Raw genomic sequence first — 15770 nt, forward strand, 5'->3', positions numbered from 1 at the left:
TCAACACTACTAGCAACTAATACGTCTCAAGCGTATCGATAATTTATGAAGTATTCATGCCATATTTACCCATGTTTACAATATTTTTATATGGTATTAATGCACTTTATATGATTGAATTGGAACTAACCCGGACTGACGTTGTTTTCGGCAGAATTATCGTGGTGTTGTTTATGTGCAGAAAATAGAATTTCTTGTAATTTCCCGAAACGTTTTGATGGTTTTTTATGGAACATATAAGAAATACTAGAGTGAAGAACCACAGGAGGGGGCCACAAGTTGCCCCAAAGACAATAGGGCGCGCCCTCACATAAAAAACCAGGGTGCACCCTGTTACCTTGGGACCACCATGTGGCTCAATTCCTCATGATTCCAACGCTAAAAGATCCTATATATGCAGAAACCTCCGAAAGTAACGTAGAACTTATGTTTCGTCACCGCAAGCCTCTGTTCCGAAGCGGTCTCATCCATAGCCCTGTTCCGGCACCCTGTCGGAGGGGGAAATCATCGCCGAAGCCCATCTTCATCATCCCGGTGGTCACCATGACGAGGAGGGAGTAGTTTATCCTTGGGGCCGAGGGTATGTACTAGTAGCTATATATTTTATCTCTCTCTCTCTCTCTTGTTCTCAAGATGCCACGATCTTGATGCATCACGGGCTTCATTAATATAGTTGGATCATATGGTGTTCTTCCCTTGCCATCTTGATGTGGTGAATTGAGTCTATCCCTTTGAGGTTTTGTTATGTCAGATTGAGTATTGGATTTGAGATCACTTGATGTATGTCTTGCATGTGGATACCCGTGGTGACAATGGGATGTTCTATTGATTTACTTGATATATGTTTTGGTCCTCAACTTGTGGATTCTGTGATGACAATGGGGCAATCTATGCATATATGTTTACACACGTTCCTGTCTTACTTTCTTCGATAGAAATCTTGGGTTGAAGTTCTTTTTGCTAGATTGAATATGATGAATCTGAAATTGTTTGATGCATGTCCAATAATCAACCCACAAATACTTGTGGTCACGTTGGAGTATCTAGGTGACATTAGGGTTGATTGATGCATATCATAGGTGTTATTCTACTACAAACTATAGGTTTGTTTGTGACACTTATAGGACTAGCTCAATAGAATGATCGGAAATGATAACTTCGAGGTGGTTCTACTACCTACAAAATTTCATATTATGTTCTCCAGTAGATATGAAGTTTGGAGTGATTCTTTGTTGCACTTTGAGGGATGAACATAGGATTCTATTATGTTAGCATTGTTGAGATATTGCACTAGTGAAAATATGAACCCCCAGCCTTATTTCTAAGTATTGCAATACCACTTATGCTCACTTTTATTACTTGTTACCTTGTCGTTTTTTTATTTTAATATTACAAAAACCTATATCTACTATACATATTGCACTTGTATCACTATCTCTTCTCCGAACTAGTGCAACTATAAAATTTACCATCATATTGGATGTGTTGGGGACACAAGAGATTCCTTGTATTTGTTTGCGGGTTTGTTTAATAGAGACCACCTTCGTCCTACACCTCTCATGGATTGATAAACCTTAGGTCATCCACTTGAGGGAAATTTGTTGTTGTCCTATGAAACTCTGCACTTAGCGGCCAAACAACGTCTACAAGAATAAAGTTGTGTAGTATACATTGCTACTTGTAAACTACGTGGGGATTTCCCCCGAAGAGGAGAGGAGGTGCAGCATAGTAGTGATAAGTATTTCCCTCAGTGATAACCAAGGTTATAGAACCAATAGGAGGACTACACAACTATTGGAAATATGCCCTAGAGGCAATAATAAAGTGGTTATTATTATATTTCCCTGTTCATGATAAGCTGTTATTATCCATGCTATAATTGTATTGACCGGAAACTCAAATACATGTGTGTATGCATAGACAACAAAGTATCCCTAGTAAACCTCTATTTGACAAGCTCGTTGATCAAAGATGGACAAGGTTTCCTAGCCATAGAAATGAGTTCTCATCTGATAACGGGATCACATCATTAGGAAAATGATGTGATGGACAAGACCCAAACCTTAAGCATAACGTTTGTTCGTATCAAGTTTACTCCTATTGCTCTCTGCATGTCAATGTATCTATTCCTGGGACTATGAGATCATGCAACTCCCTCACATCGGAGGAATTCCTTGTGTGTATCAAACGTCACAACGTAACTAGGTAATTATAAAGATGCTCTATAGGTATTTCCGAAGGAGTATGTTGATTTGGCATGGATCAAGACTGGGATTTGTCACTCCGTATGTCGGAGAGGTATCTCCTGACCCACTCGGTAATACAACATCACGATAAGCTTGCAAGCAATGTGACTAAGGAGTTAGTCATGGGATCTTGTATTATAGAACAAGCAAAGAGACTTACCTGTAACGAGATTGAACTATGTATGGAGATACCGACGATCGAATCTTAGGCAAGTAACATACCGATGGACAAAGGGAACTACATATGGGATTAGTTGAATCCTTGACATCATGGTTCGACCGATATTGACCTTCGTAGAATGTGTAGGAACCAACATGGGCATCGAGGCCCCACTATTGGTTATTGATCGTAGAGGTGTCTCGGTCATGTTTGTATAGTTATCTAACCCGTGGGTCTCCAGACTTAACGTTCGGTGACGATATAGATATAGTTGAGTTAATGTGTTGGTGACCGAAGGTTGTTCAGAGTCCTGGATGAGATCCCGTACATGACAAGGAGCTTTGGAACGGTCTGAAGGTAAAGATTGATATATGGGAAGTTAGTATTCGAGTTCCAAAAGTTTTGGAAGGTTACTGGTTTCGTGACGGAGGTTCCAGAAGAGTTCTGGGGGTCCATCGGGAGGGTCCACCTGCCCCGGAGGGCCCATGGACTATGAGAGGTGGTGCACCACCCCTTGGTGGGCTGGCCTCCCCTCCCACCTAAGGCCCATGTGGTCAAGGAGGAGGGCTGGCCTAGAGGTGACTATCGTCCCTCCTTCCTTGGGGGACAAGCCACCTATTGGTGGATGCCGCCCCACCCTAGGGAAACCCTAGGCTGTGAGCCTCCTCCTCCCCTCCACCTATATATACTAGAGGAGAGGGAGGGCAGCTACACCTGAAAGCCACGGCGCAACCCTCCTCTCTCTCTCGCGATATTTCTCCACCGTCACGATTGCGGTAGTGCTTGGCGAAGCCCTGCCGATTTCGCTCCACCACCACCGCCACAACGCCATCGTGCTGCTGGAGAACTCAGCTACTACTTCACCTTCGCTCGTTGGATCGAGGTGTTATGGCGTCATCGAGTTGTACGTGTGTTTAATGCGGAGCTGCCGTCCGTTCAACACTTGATCAGGACGTTCGTCACTGGATCGCGGGACGGTTCTTGATTTAATCACGGGGCGGATCGTGAAAACGTTCGACTACATCAACCGTGTTTCTCAATGCTTCCACTTAGCAATCTACAAGGATGTAGATGCACTCCCCCTCTCATAGTTCTCGGTCTCCATAGATTGATCTTGGTGAGCATAGGAAAAGTTTTGTTTCCCATGCGACGTTCCCCAACAGTGGTATCAGAGCCAAGTCTATGCATAGATAACATGCACGGCTAGAACACAAAGTGTTTGTGGGCATTGATATTCAGATTGCTTACTTCCTTACTCTTATTTTGATTTGGTAGCATTGTGGTATGAAGCGTCCCGGACCAACCTTACTCGTGCACGTACGACAGACCGGTTCCATCGATTGACATGCAACTTGTTGCATAAAGATGGCTGGCGGGTGTCTGTCTCTCCCACTTTAGTTGAATCAGATTCGATAGAGGCAGTCCTTGTAGAATGTTAAATAGAAACTTGAATATCACCATTGTGGCTTTGTGTAGGTAAGAACGATTCTTGTTAGTTACCCATAGCAGCCACGTAAAACATGCAATAACAAAGTAGAGAGCATCTAACTTGTTTTTGCAGGGTATGTGTGATATGATATGGCCAAACACATGATGAGATATATGTGATGTATGAGATGATCATGTTTTGTATAGATTGTCACGACTTGAATGTCAATGAGTACGTCAACCAGAAGGAGCCATAGGGTTGTCTTTAATTAATTTGTGCCTTTTTGCTTCACTTTATCGCTATGAGTTAGCAATAGTTGTAGAAGCATAGTTGGCGCAGCAACCCAATGGCGACACGATGGTGGAGATCATGGTGTCTTGTCGGTGATGATGGAGATCATGCCGGTGCTTTGGAGATGGAGATCAAAAGCACAAGATGATGATGGCCATATCATGTCACTTATATGATTTGCATGTGATGTTAACGTTTTATGCATCTTATTTTGCTTAGGACGACGGTAGCATTATAAGATGATCCCTCAGTAAAATTTCAAGATAAAATTATGTTCTCCCCAAGTGTGCACCGTTGAGAAAGTTTGTCGTTTTGAGGCACCACGTGATGATCGGGGGCGGGTGTAAGCCAGTTTTGAACATGCAGAACACTTGGGTTAAACTTGATGATCCTAGCATGTACATACATGGCCCCAACACACAAGACACCGAAAGGTCGAACATGAGTCATATAGTAGATATGATCAACATGGAGATGTTCACCATTGAAACCACCTCATCTCACGTGATGATCAGAATTGGGTTGGTGGATTTGGATCATGTTATACTCAAACAACCAGAGGGGTGTTAATTTGAGTGGGAGTTCTTAAGTAATATGATTAATTGAACTCATTATCATGAACAATAGTCTAAGTTGTCTTAATAAATTATGTTATAAATCAATGGCTCGCGCAGTAGCTCTCCTAAATTTTAATGCGTTTGTAGAGAAAACTAAGCTGAAAGATGATGGAAGTAACTTTGCGGACTGGGTCCATAATCTAAGGATTATCCTCATGGCTCGCAAAAGGCTTATGTCCTTAATGCGTCGCTTGGTACGCCCCCCTCCAGTGTCGTTTGTCGATGTTGTGAACGTTTGGCAGGCGCATGCTGGTGACTACTCAATAGTTCAGTGCGTTGATACATCTCCATCGTATCTATACTTTTTTATTATTCCATGCCAATATTATACAACTTTCACATATTTTTGGCAACATTTTATATGATTTATTGGACTAACATATTAATCGAGTGCCAAGTGTCGCTTCCTGTTTGTTGCATGTTTTTGTTTTGCAGAATATCCATATCAAACAAAGTCTAAACGCGATAAAAATTTACAGAGAATTATTTTGGAATATATGTGCTTTTTTGGAGGTGGAATCAACATAAACGAAGGCTCACGGCCTCCACTACCCACCAGGGTGCGACCTATACCCCCGGCGCGCCCTGCCCTCTAGTGGCCACACCATGAGTCGGTTGGGCCTCTTCTTCGGGTGCAAGAAAGATAATTTATATAAATAATTGTATAAAAATTCCATCCTGATCAAAGTTACGGATCTCTGGGATTTAAGAAATGGTGAAGCACCAGAAACCAGGAACACGGAACAGAAGAGAACAGAGAGGGAGATCCAATCTCGGAGGGGATCCTGCCCCTCCACCTCCATGGAGGCCATGGACCAGAGGGAGGACTCCCCTCCAATCTAGGGGGAGGCTAAGGAAGAAGAAGGAGGACGGGGTCTCTGTCCCCCTCTCTCCCAGTGGCGCCGAAGTGCCGCCGGGCATGGTGCGTGACGACGATCTACATCAACAATCTTGCCGCTGTCAGCACCAACTCTCTCCCCCTCTATGCAGCGGTGTAACACCTCTTTTACCGCTATAAATCTCTACTTAAACATGGTGCTCAACACTACATACTATTTCCCAATGATATGTGGTTATCCTATGATGTTTGAGTAGATCCATTTTGTCCTACGTGTTAATTGTGATATGATGTTATTGATATGAGTTGTGTGTTGATATGGCACTTTCCTAAGGTGCCTTCCATGAGGCGCACACGTGAAGGATACACATTGGATGGTTTGCAATATGTTCATGATACCTTATAGTGGGTGGTGAGATTGACAGAAACTTACACCCGAGTAAGGGAGTTGTGCGCGTATGGGAGTAAAGAGGACTTGATGTTTAATGCTATGGTTGGGTTTACCTTAATGATTTCTAGTAGTTGAGGATGCTTGCTAGAGGTTCAATCATAAGTGCATATGATCCAAGTACGGAAAGTGTGTTAGCGTACGCCTCTTTCTCATTGCACATGATAAGTATCTATCATGTTATATTCAATTGCCTATGGACAATCTTTTACTTGCTTTACACAAAAAGCTTTCTACTAAACAGCCCCTAACATTTATTTCCGTGCTCTTTATTTTCTTGCAAAACAACACCTAACTTTTATTTACTTGTTCTTTACCATCTTGCAAAACTATCTATTGCACCTACTCAGTACTTCTAGTTTTGTTATAATTTTAGGTAAACCAGATGTTAAGTGTGCGTAGAGTTGTATCGGTGGTCGATAGAACTTGAGGTAATATTTGTTCTACCTTTCGCTCTTACTTATCAAAAAAGGGTACAAACGACCCCCTACACTTGTGGGTTATCAAGACCTTTTTCTAACACCGTTGTCGGGGAGCAATAGCATGGGGTTAATATTCTCGTGTGTGCTTGTTTGCTTTATCACTAATTAATTTTTATTTTTTGTTATTAGTTGTTTTGTATCTTTAGTTATGGATATGGAACACAAAACACCAAAAAAATAGTTGTACTTGCCACTGATGGAGATGGGGAATCTCCTAAAACCCTCGATGATGGTTATGTGGAAAACATTAAATACTACTCCATCCGTCCTAAAATAAGTGTCTTAAGATTAGTACAAGTTTGTAATAAAGCTAATACAAAGTTAAGACAGTTATTTTGGGACGGATGGAGTACTTTGATAATCCTGCGAATTGCCCGTTGAACTTGATGATGTGATACATGTTAGATCAACGTGAGTATTTCAGGGATTGTCGTTTGACTCAAAAACGGAAACACTTATCGGATGAAATTAAAATCTTGCATTGGTATGCTTGGAATTTATGCTTGAGGTGTGATTATACTTGTTGCTATAAAACGGAGACTTCACACCTTCCCTTTCAATGTGAATTTATTGATAATGAAACCTTGGCCTCTTATGCTAAGGGTACATATGATTGCTATGATGTGGAATAAATAGAATAGTTTTTTGCTTTTAAGGGTGCATATGAAATTGCTTCTTTGATTGAAGAGTATGATGATATTCCTTACAAATCTGGAAATTTTGCCATACTTAAATATTGCTATGAGAATTATGAATATAATGTTGGTATTAATGAATCGATTGAAAGAATGGCCGCTGCCTTGGAACAGACTAATATTTCACACGAAACTATGAAAGAAGAAATTGCTGAAATTGTGAGATAATTAGATGAAAAAGACGAGGAGGAGAGCGAAGAACAAAAGGAGGAAGTGCGGATTAGATACTCGTGCCCACCTTCTAATGAGAGTAACTCTTCTACTCATACATTGTTTAATTTCCCTTCACACATACCGAAGGATGAATGCTATGATCCCTTGGATTCGTTTGAAATATCCCTTTTTGATGAACTTGATGCTTGCTATGGTTGTGGCCATGATGCCAGTATGAATTATGCTTATGGAGATGAACTTGCTATAGTTCCTTATGTTAAGCATGAAATTGTTGCTATTGCACCCATACATGATAGTCCTATTATATTTTTGAATTCTCCCAACTACACTATACCGGAGAAGTTTGCACTTATTAAGGATTATATTGATGGGTTGCATTTTACCACTTCACATGATGATTTTGATGGATATAATATGCACGTGCTTGCTACTCCTACTTGCAATTATTATGAGAGATGAACCAAATCTTCGCATCTCTGTGTTTCCAATGCGATGAAATTGCAAGAAACTACTTATGCTATGTATTGGCCTTTACTTTGCGTGAATGAATTGTTCTTTTATGACATGCAAATGCATAGGAAAAGAGTTAGACCTTGTTGTCACATGATATATATCACTTTGTGCTTGCTACTAAATTACAAATCGTTGTTAATTAAAATTGGCTTTGATATACCTTGGAATCCGGGTGGATCAATTACTTGAGCACTTTATGCATAAGTTAATGGCTTTAAAGAAAGCGCTGCCAAAGAGACAACCCAGAAGTTTTAAAGAGTGATTTATTTTTGTTGAGTGATTTTAATAGGTTTAAAAATTAGAGGGGAACTTAAAACTTTTTTCAAAAAGAGAAGCGATTGGAAGGTTATGCATTGGAGAGGTGAGGGTCGACCTTGAACATTAGTGTTCTTGCTCATGGAAACAATGTAGTATTTTTCATGAGTTTCTAATAAAAATAATTATCCCCTTGTACAAATCCATTGTATTATAAAAATAATGTGCCAAGATTTGCCTTTAGGGTGATTAGATTGCTTGTTGGTATGTGCGGTGCAAAAACAGAAACTTAGGTTGTAGTGCGTGAATTTACATTTTTTACTAGAATGCCAAAAGTTTATGAAATTTTTACACATTAATTCTATGAATTTTTTCATTTCTTCCTATTGTTTCAGAATATTTTAAGTTACAGAAGTATGGTCAATGTTCAGATTACTACAGATTATCCTGTTTTGACAGATTCTGTTTTTGATGCATTGTTTTGCTCATTTTGATGAAATTATCGATTGTATCAATGGTATAAGCCATGGAGAAGTTATATTACAATAGCTATAATGCAAAAAAATATGAATGGGTTTTCAACAATACTTAAGGTAGTAATTTGCATTATTATACTAACGTATCTCACGAGTTTTGTATTAAGTTTTGTGTTGATGAAGTGTTCGAAGTTCGAGGAGGTCTCGATATGATGAGATGGAGGAGAGGCAAGAGCTCAATCTTGGGGATGCCCAAGGCACACCAAGTAAATAACCAAAAAGACTGAGGTGTCTAAGCTTCGGGATGCCCCGGAAGGCATTCCATCTTTATTCAACAAATATCGGTATGTTTTCATCTTTGTTACGTTCACGTGATATGCGTAAATCTTGGAGCGTATTTTGTGCTTAGTTTTCACTTTTATCTTATACACCATGCCGGTATGAGATAGTCCATGGTTGATTTATAGAATGCTCATTTCACTTCACTTATATCTTTTGAGTATGGCTTTACAGAATGCTTCATGTGTTGGGGAACGTTGCATGGGAAGAAAATCCTACGCACACGAAGACCTATCATGGTGATGTTCATCTACGAGAGGGCGATCGGATCCACATACCCTTGTAGATCGCTAAGCGGGAAGCGTTAAGAAATGCGGTTGATGTAGTGGAGCAGCTTCGTGATTCAAATCACTGTCGTCCCACGATCCGTCCCGATCTAGCACCGAACGGACGGCACCTCCGCGTTCAGCACACGTACAGCTCGATGATGATCTCCGCCTTCTTGATCCAGCAAGAGAGACGGGGAAGTAGATGAGTTCTCTGGTAGCATGACAGCGCGCCGGTGATGGTGATGATTTCTACTGCGACAACAAACCTTCCCTCGTACGGCGCCAGGAATCCTGCTGCTACGGCTACGCCTTTAGGGACTTCCTTGGCAAATATGCAAAGGATTTCCCCGCGACCTCGGAGCCTTGCGTTGGTGTTCCCTTGAAGAGCAAAGGGTGATGTAGCACAGCGGCGGTAAGTATTTCCCTCAGTTTTGAGAACCAAGGTATTGAACCAATGGAAGATCTCATCAAGTCACAAGTACCTGCACAAACACAAAGAGCTTGCACCCAACGCTATGAAGGGGTTGTCAATCCCTTATAGATTGTTTGCAAAGTGAGAACTGAAAGCAAAAAAGTAAACAAGCAAAGTAAAAGTGAAAGTTGAAACAATAGTTGTGAATAGACCCGGGGGCCGTAGTGTTCACTAGTGGCTTCTCTCATGAAAGCAAGTAGACGGTGGGTGAACGAATTACTGTCGAGCAATTGATAGAACCGCGCAAAGTCATGACGTTATCTAAGGCAATGATTATATCTATAGGCATCACATCCAAAACAAGTAGACCGATACTTTCTGCATCTACTACTATTACTCCACACGTCGACCGCTATCCAGCATGCATCTAGTGTATTAAGTCCAAAAGAACAGAGTAACGCCTTAAGCAAGATGACATGATGTAGATGGACAATCTCATATCTACAATAAAATCCCATCTTGTTACCCTTGATGGCAACAACACGATGCGTGCCTTGCCGCCCCTTCTGTCACTGGGAAAGGTCACCACACGGTATGAACCCAAAACCAAGCACTTCTCCCATTGCAAGAATCATAGATCTAGTTGGCCAAACAAAACCCAAGACTCGGAGAGACTTACAAGGATATCAAATCATGCATATAAGAAATCAGCAAAGACTCAAATATAATTCATAGATAATCTGATCTCGACAAACACACCGCCAAAGAGGATTACATCGGATAGATCTCCATGAAGATCATGGAGAACTTTGTATTGAAGATCCAAGAGAGAGAAGAAGCCATCTAGCTACTAACTACGGACCCATAGGTCTGAAGTGGACTACTCACGAGTCATTGGAGAGGCGATGATGTTGATGTAGAAGCCCTCCAACTCCAAAGTCCCCTCCGACAGGGCATCGGGAAGGGTCTCCAGATGAGATCTCGCGGAAACGAAAGCTTGCGACGGCGGAAAAGTGTTTTCGTGGATGCCCTGATTTTTTCTGGATTTTTAGGGAATTTATAGGCCAAAGACCTAGGGTAGGGGAGCGCCAGGGGGGCCACAAGCTTGGTTGCCGCGATCTCCCCCCTGGCCGCGGCAACATGGCTTCTGGACTCCCTGAGAGCCCAGTGCCTTGGCCTTCAAGCCTCCCGATCTTCTTCCGTTCTGGAAAAATTTATTTCGGGGATTTTATTCCGTTTGGACTCCGTTCCAAAATCAGATCTGAAGAGAGGCTAGTCAATTAGAGGCTTACTAGGGACATGGTCAGAAAACCTTAACCACATGCATTTATGTTTTCATTCAATATAATTATAGCATGGATAATAAACGATTATATTGAATCAGGAAATATGATAATAACTATTTTATCATTGCCTCTAGGGCATATTTCCAACATCATGTGCTTCACTTATATCATTTGAAGTTTGGATTGCCTCTTTCTCAAAATAAAGAAAACCGTTATTTCTAGAATACTCTTTGCTTCACTTGTATTTATTAGAGTGTGGTACTTTTAAGAAAGAATTAAACTCTCATGCTTCACTTATACCTATTTAGAGATCAAAAGGAATTGGTCATTTACATGGTTAGTCATAAAATCCTACATAAAACTTGTAGAACACTGAGTATGATATGTTTGATTCCCTGCAATAGTTTTGCAACATTTACATAGTAATATGTGGGTACACTAGTTGATGATTGTGTATTGGTAAGAATATTGATGTTGAGGTTTGTGATTCCCGAAGCATGCATGTATGGTCTCTGGTTATGCGATGAAGTTGGAGCATAATTTATCCTTGATTGAAATCCTTTGTGCTGTTATAATTAGAGTCGCGTGATGGTTAACTCCTCCCAACATTCTCCCTAGGGGCATGCAAGTAGTGCTTTTCTTCAAGAGATCTAATAAAATTTTGCAATAAGTATATGAGTTCTTTATGACTAATGTGAATCCATGGATATACGCACTCTTACCTTTCTGCACTTTGCTAGCCTCTACCGCACTGTGCATTGCCCTTTCTCACCTCGAGAGTCGTTGCAAACTTCGCATGTGCATCCAAACCCCATGATATGATACGCTCTATCACACATAAGACTTATTATATCTTCCTCAAAACAGCCACCATACCTACCTATTATGGCATTTCCATAGCCATTCCAAGATATATTGCCATGCAACTTGCACCGCTTCCGTTTTGATGACTTGAGCATTCATTGTCATATTGCTTTGCATGATCGTAAGATAGCTAGCATGATATTTCCATGGCTTGTCCATTTTTTGTGTCAGTGCTATGCTAGATCATTGCACATCCTGGCGCACTACCAGAGTCATGCATATAGAGTCATACTTTGTTCTAGGTATCGAGTTGTAATATTGAGTTGTAAGTAAATAAAAGTGTGATGATCATCATTATTAGAGCATTATCACATTGAGGAAAGGATGATGGAGACTATGATTCCCCCATAAGTCGGGATGAGACTCCGGACGAAAAATGAAAAAGGGGGGAAAATGATCCCACCACAAAAAGAAAAAAAGAAAAAAAGAAAAAAGGAAAGAAAAAAGAGAAAAAAAAACAAAAAATGAGAGAAAATAGAGAAGGGGCATGCTAATTCCACACTTGTGCTTCAAAGTAGCACCATGTTCTTGATATAGAGAATCTCTTGTTTTGTCACTTCCATATGCTAGTGGGAATTTTTCATTATAGAACTTGGCTTGTATATTCCGATGATGGGCTTCCTCAAATGCCCGAGGTCTTCATGAGCAAGCAAGTTGGATGCACAACCACTTAGCTTCAGTCGAGCTTTCATACACTTATAGCTCTAGTCCATCCGTTGCATGGCAATCCCTACTCCATGCATTGATATCTATTGATGGGCATTTCCATAGCCCATTGATACGCCGACTTGATGCGAGACTTTCTTCTTCACTTTTACCCCTTTGAAACCTACCACCATATTCTATTGCACCTTTATGCTATATCCATGGTTCATGCTCATGTATTGAGTGAGTAATAAAAAGTTGAAGCGCATTGAAAAGTATGATCCAATAGCTTGATTTGACACCGGGGTGCTCATGATTTATAACTTGTGCTAGGAGGACCAAGCATGACAGGATATATCATTTTGTACGGATATCATTCTTCAAGCATTGTTATTTTGAAAGGAGATGATTGTTTGCTAGTACACCTGAGTATGGAAGTCTTTTTGTCAAATGATAGACTATTGCCTTGAATCACTTGTATCTTAAAATTCATGCCATGATCAGATATATGATCAAGATTATGCTAGGTAGCATTCCACATCAAAATTTATCTTTTTTATCATTTACCTACTCGAGGACGAGCAGGAATTAAGCTTGGGGATGCTGATACGTCTCCGTCATATCTATAATTTTTTATTGTTCCATGCCAATATTATACAACTTTCACATATTTTTGGCAACATTTTATATGATTTATTGTACTAAAATATTGATCAAGTGCCAAGTGTGAGTTCCTGTTTGTTGCATGTTTTTGTTTCGCAGAATATCTATATCAAACAAAGTCCAAACATGATAAAAATTTACGAAGAGTTATTTTGGAATATATGTGATTTTTGGGAGGTGGAATCAATGTAAACGGAGGCCCATGGCCTCCACTACGCAACAGGGCGTGACCTATACCCCCTGGCGTGCCCTGCCCTCTAGTGGCCACGTCATGAGTCGGTTGGGGATCTTCTCTGGGCGCAAGAAATATAATTTATGGAAAAAATCGTGTAAAAATGTCAGCCCGATTAGAGTTACAGATCTCCGTGAATTTAAGAAACAGTGAAGAAGTAGAGACCGGAAACGCGAAACTGAAGAGAATAGAGAGGGAGATCCAATCTCGAAGAGGCTCTTGCCCCTTCGCCTTCATGGAGGTCACGGACCACAAGGGGGACTCTCCTACCATCTAGGGGCGGGGGGGGGGGGCAAAGGAAGAAGAAGAAGGAGGGGGGCTTTCTCCCCCTCTCCCCTTGTGGCGCCGGAGTGTCGCAGGGGCAAGGAGCATGACGATGATATACATCAACAATCTTGCCGCCGTCAACACCAAGTCCCCCTCTATATAGCGGTGTAGAACCCTTTTCCCGATGTAACTCTCTAGTTAAACATGGTGCTCAATACTACATACTATTTCTCAATGATATGTGGCTATCCTATGATGTTTGAGTAGACCAGTTTTGTCCTACGGGTTAATTTTCATATGATGTTATTGATATGAGTTGTGTGTTGATATGGTGTTGTCCTAAGGTGTCTTCCATGAGGAGCACAGATGCATGATACATGTTGGAGGGTTTGCAATATGTTCGTGATTCACTTATAGTGGGTGGCGAGAGTGACAGAAACTTACACCCGAGTAATGGACTTGTGCACGTGTGGGAGTAAAGAGGACTTGATGTTTAATGCTATGGTTGGGTTTACCTTAATGATTTCTAGTAGTTGCGGATGCTTGCGAGAGGTCCAATCATAAGTGCATACGATCCAAGTATGGAAAGTGTGTTACTGTACGCCTCTCCCTCATTGCACATGATAAGTGTTTATCATGTTATATTCAATTGCCTATGGACAATCTTTTTCTTATGTTACATAAAAAGCTTTCTACTAAACAGTCCCTAACTTTTATTTCCATGCTCTTTGTTTTCTTGCAAAAGAACACCTAACTTTTCTTTAGTTGTTCTTTATTATGTTGCAAACCTATCTATTACACCTAGTAAGTACTTCTAGTTTTATTCTTGTTTTAGGTAAAGCAAGCATTAAGTGTGCGTAGGGTTGTATCGGTGGTCGATAGAACTTGATGGAATATTTGTTCTACCTTTAGCTCCTCGTTGGGTTCGACAATCTTACTTATCAAAAAAGGCTACAAACGACCCCCCCTACACTTGTGGGTTATCATGGGCCATGCTATATGGCTTAGAATCGGGACTTCAAAGGCATTTTCAATGTCATGGAGTATATGAGATGTTCCAGGAGTTGAACTTTGTTTTTCAAGCAAATGCCCGGACCGAGCGGTATGAGACTTACGTTAAATTATTTGCATGCAAGATGGATGATAATAGTTCTGTGAGTGAGCACATACTCAGAATGTCTGGGTACTACAACCGTTTGACTCGGTTGGGAGTTGAGCTTCCACCTGAGATGGTCACTGACATAGTACTTCAGTCACTCCCACCTAGCTACACGAGCTTCGTGATGAACTATGATATGCAAGGGATGAACAAGTCCATCTTCGAGCTATTTGCGATGCTGAAAGTCGCGAAATAGAAATCAAGAAGGAGCATCAAGTGTTGATGGTGAATAAAACCACTAGTTTCAAGAAGGGTAACTTCAAGAAGAACAACAAAGTTGTTGCCCCTCCCGTGAAGAAACCCAAGGATGGACCCGAGCCTGAGAGTGACTGATTTTATTGCAAGGGGACCGCCCACTAGAAGCGAAACTGCCTCAAGTATCTAGCCGATAAGAAGGTCGGTAGCGTCAACAAAGGTATATATGATATACATGTTTTTGATGTGTACCTTACTAGCTCTCGTAGTAGTGCCGGAGTATTTGATACTGGTTCGGTTGCTCGTATTTGTAACTCGAAACATGAACTACGGAATAAATGGAGGCTGGCAAAGGACGAAGTGACGATGCTCATGGGAAATGGTTCCAAGGTTGATGTGATCGCCGTCGGCACGCTCGCTCTTTGATTACCATCGGGATTAGTGATGAACCTAAATAATAATTATTTGGTGCCTGCGTTGAGCATGAACATTATATCTGGATCTTGTTTAATGTGAGGCGGTTACTCATTTAAATCATAGAACAATGGTTGTTCTATTTATATGAGTAATATCTTTTATGGTCATGCACCCAATCTGAATGGTTTATTCTTGTCGAATCTCGATAGTGATGATACACATATTTATAACATTGATGCCAAAAGATGTGGAGATAATAATGATAGTACCACTTTCTTGTGGCACTACCGCTTAGGTCATATTGGTGTAAAACGCATGAAGAAGCTCTATGCTGATGTACTTTTGGAGTCACTTGATTTTGAATCACTTGACACATGCGAACCATGTCTCATGGTTAA

Source organism: Hordeum vulgare, chromosome 2H, assembly GCF_904849725.1.
Source record: "Hordeum vulgare subsp. vulgare chromosome 2H, MorexV3_pseudomolecules_assembly, whole genome shotgun sequence".
NCBI classification, from domain to species: domain Eukaryota; kingdom Viridiplantae; phylum Streptophyta; class Magnoliopsida; order Poales; family Poaceae; genus Hordeum; species Hordeum vulgare.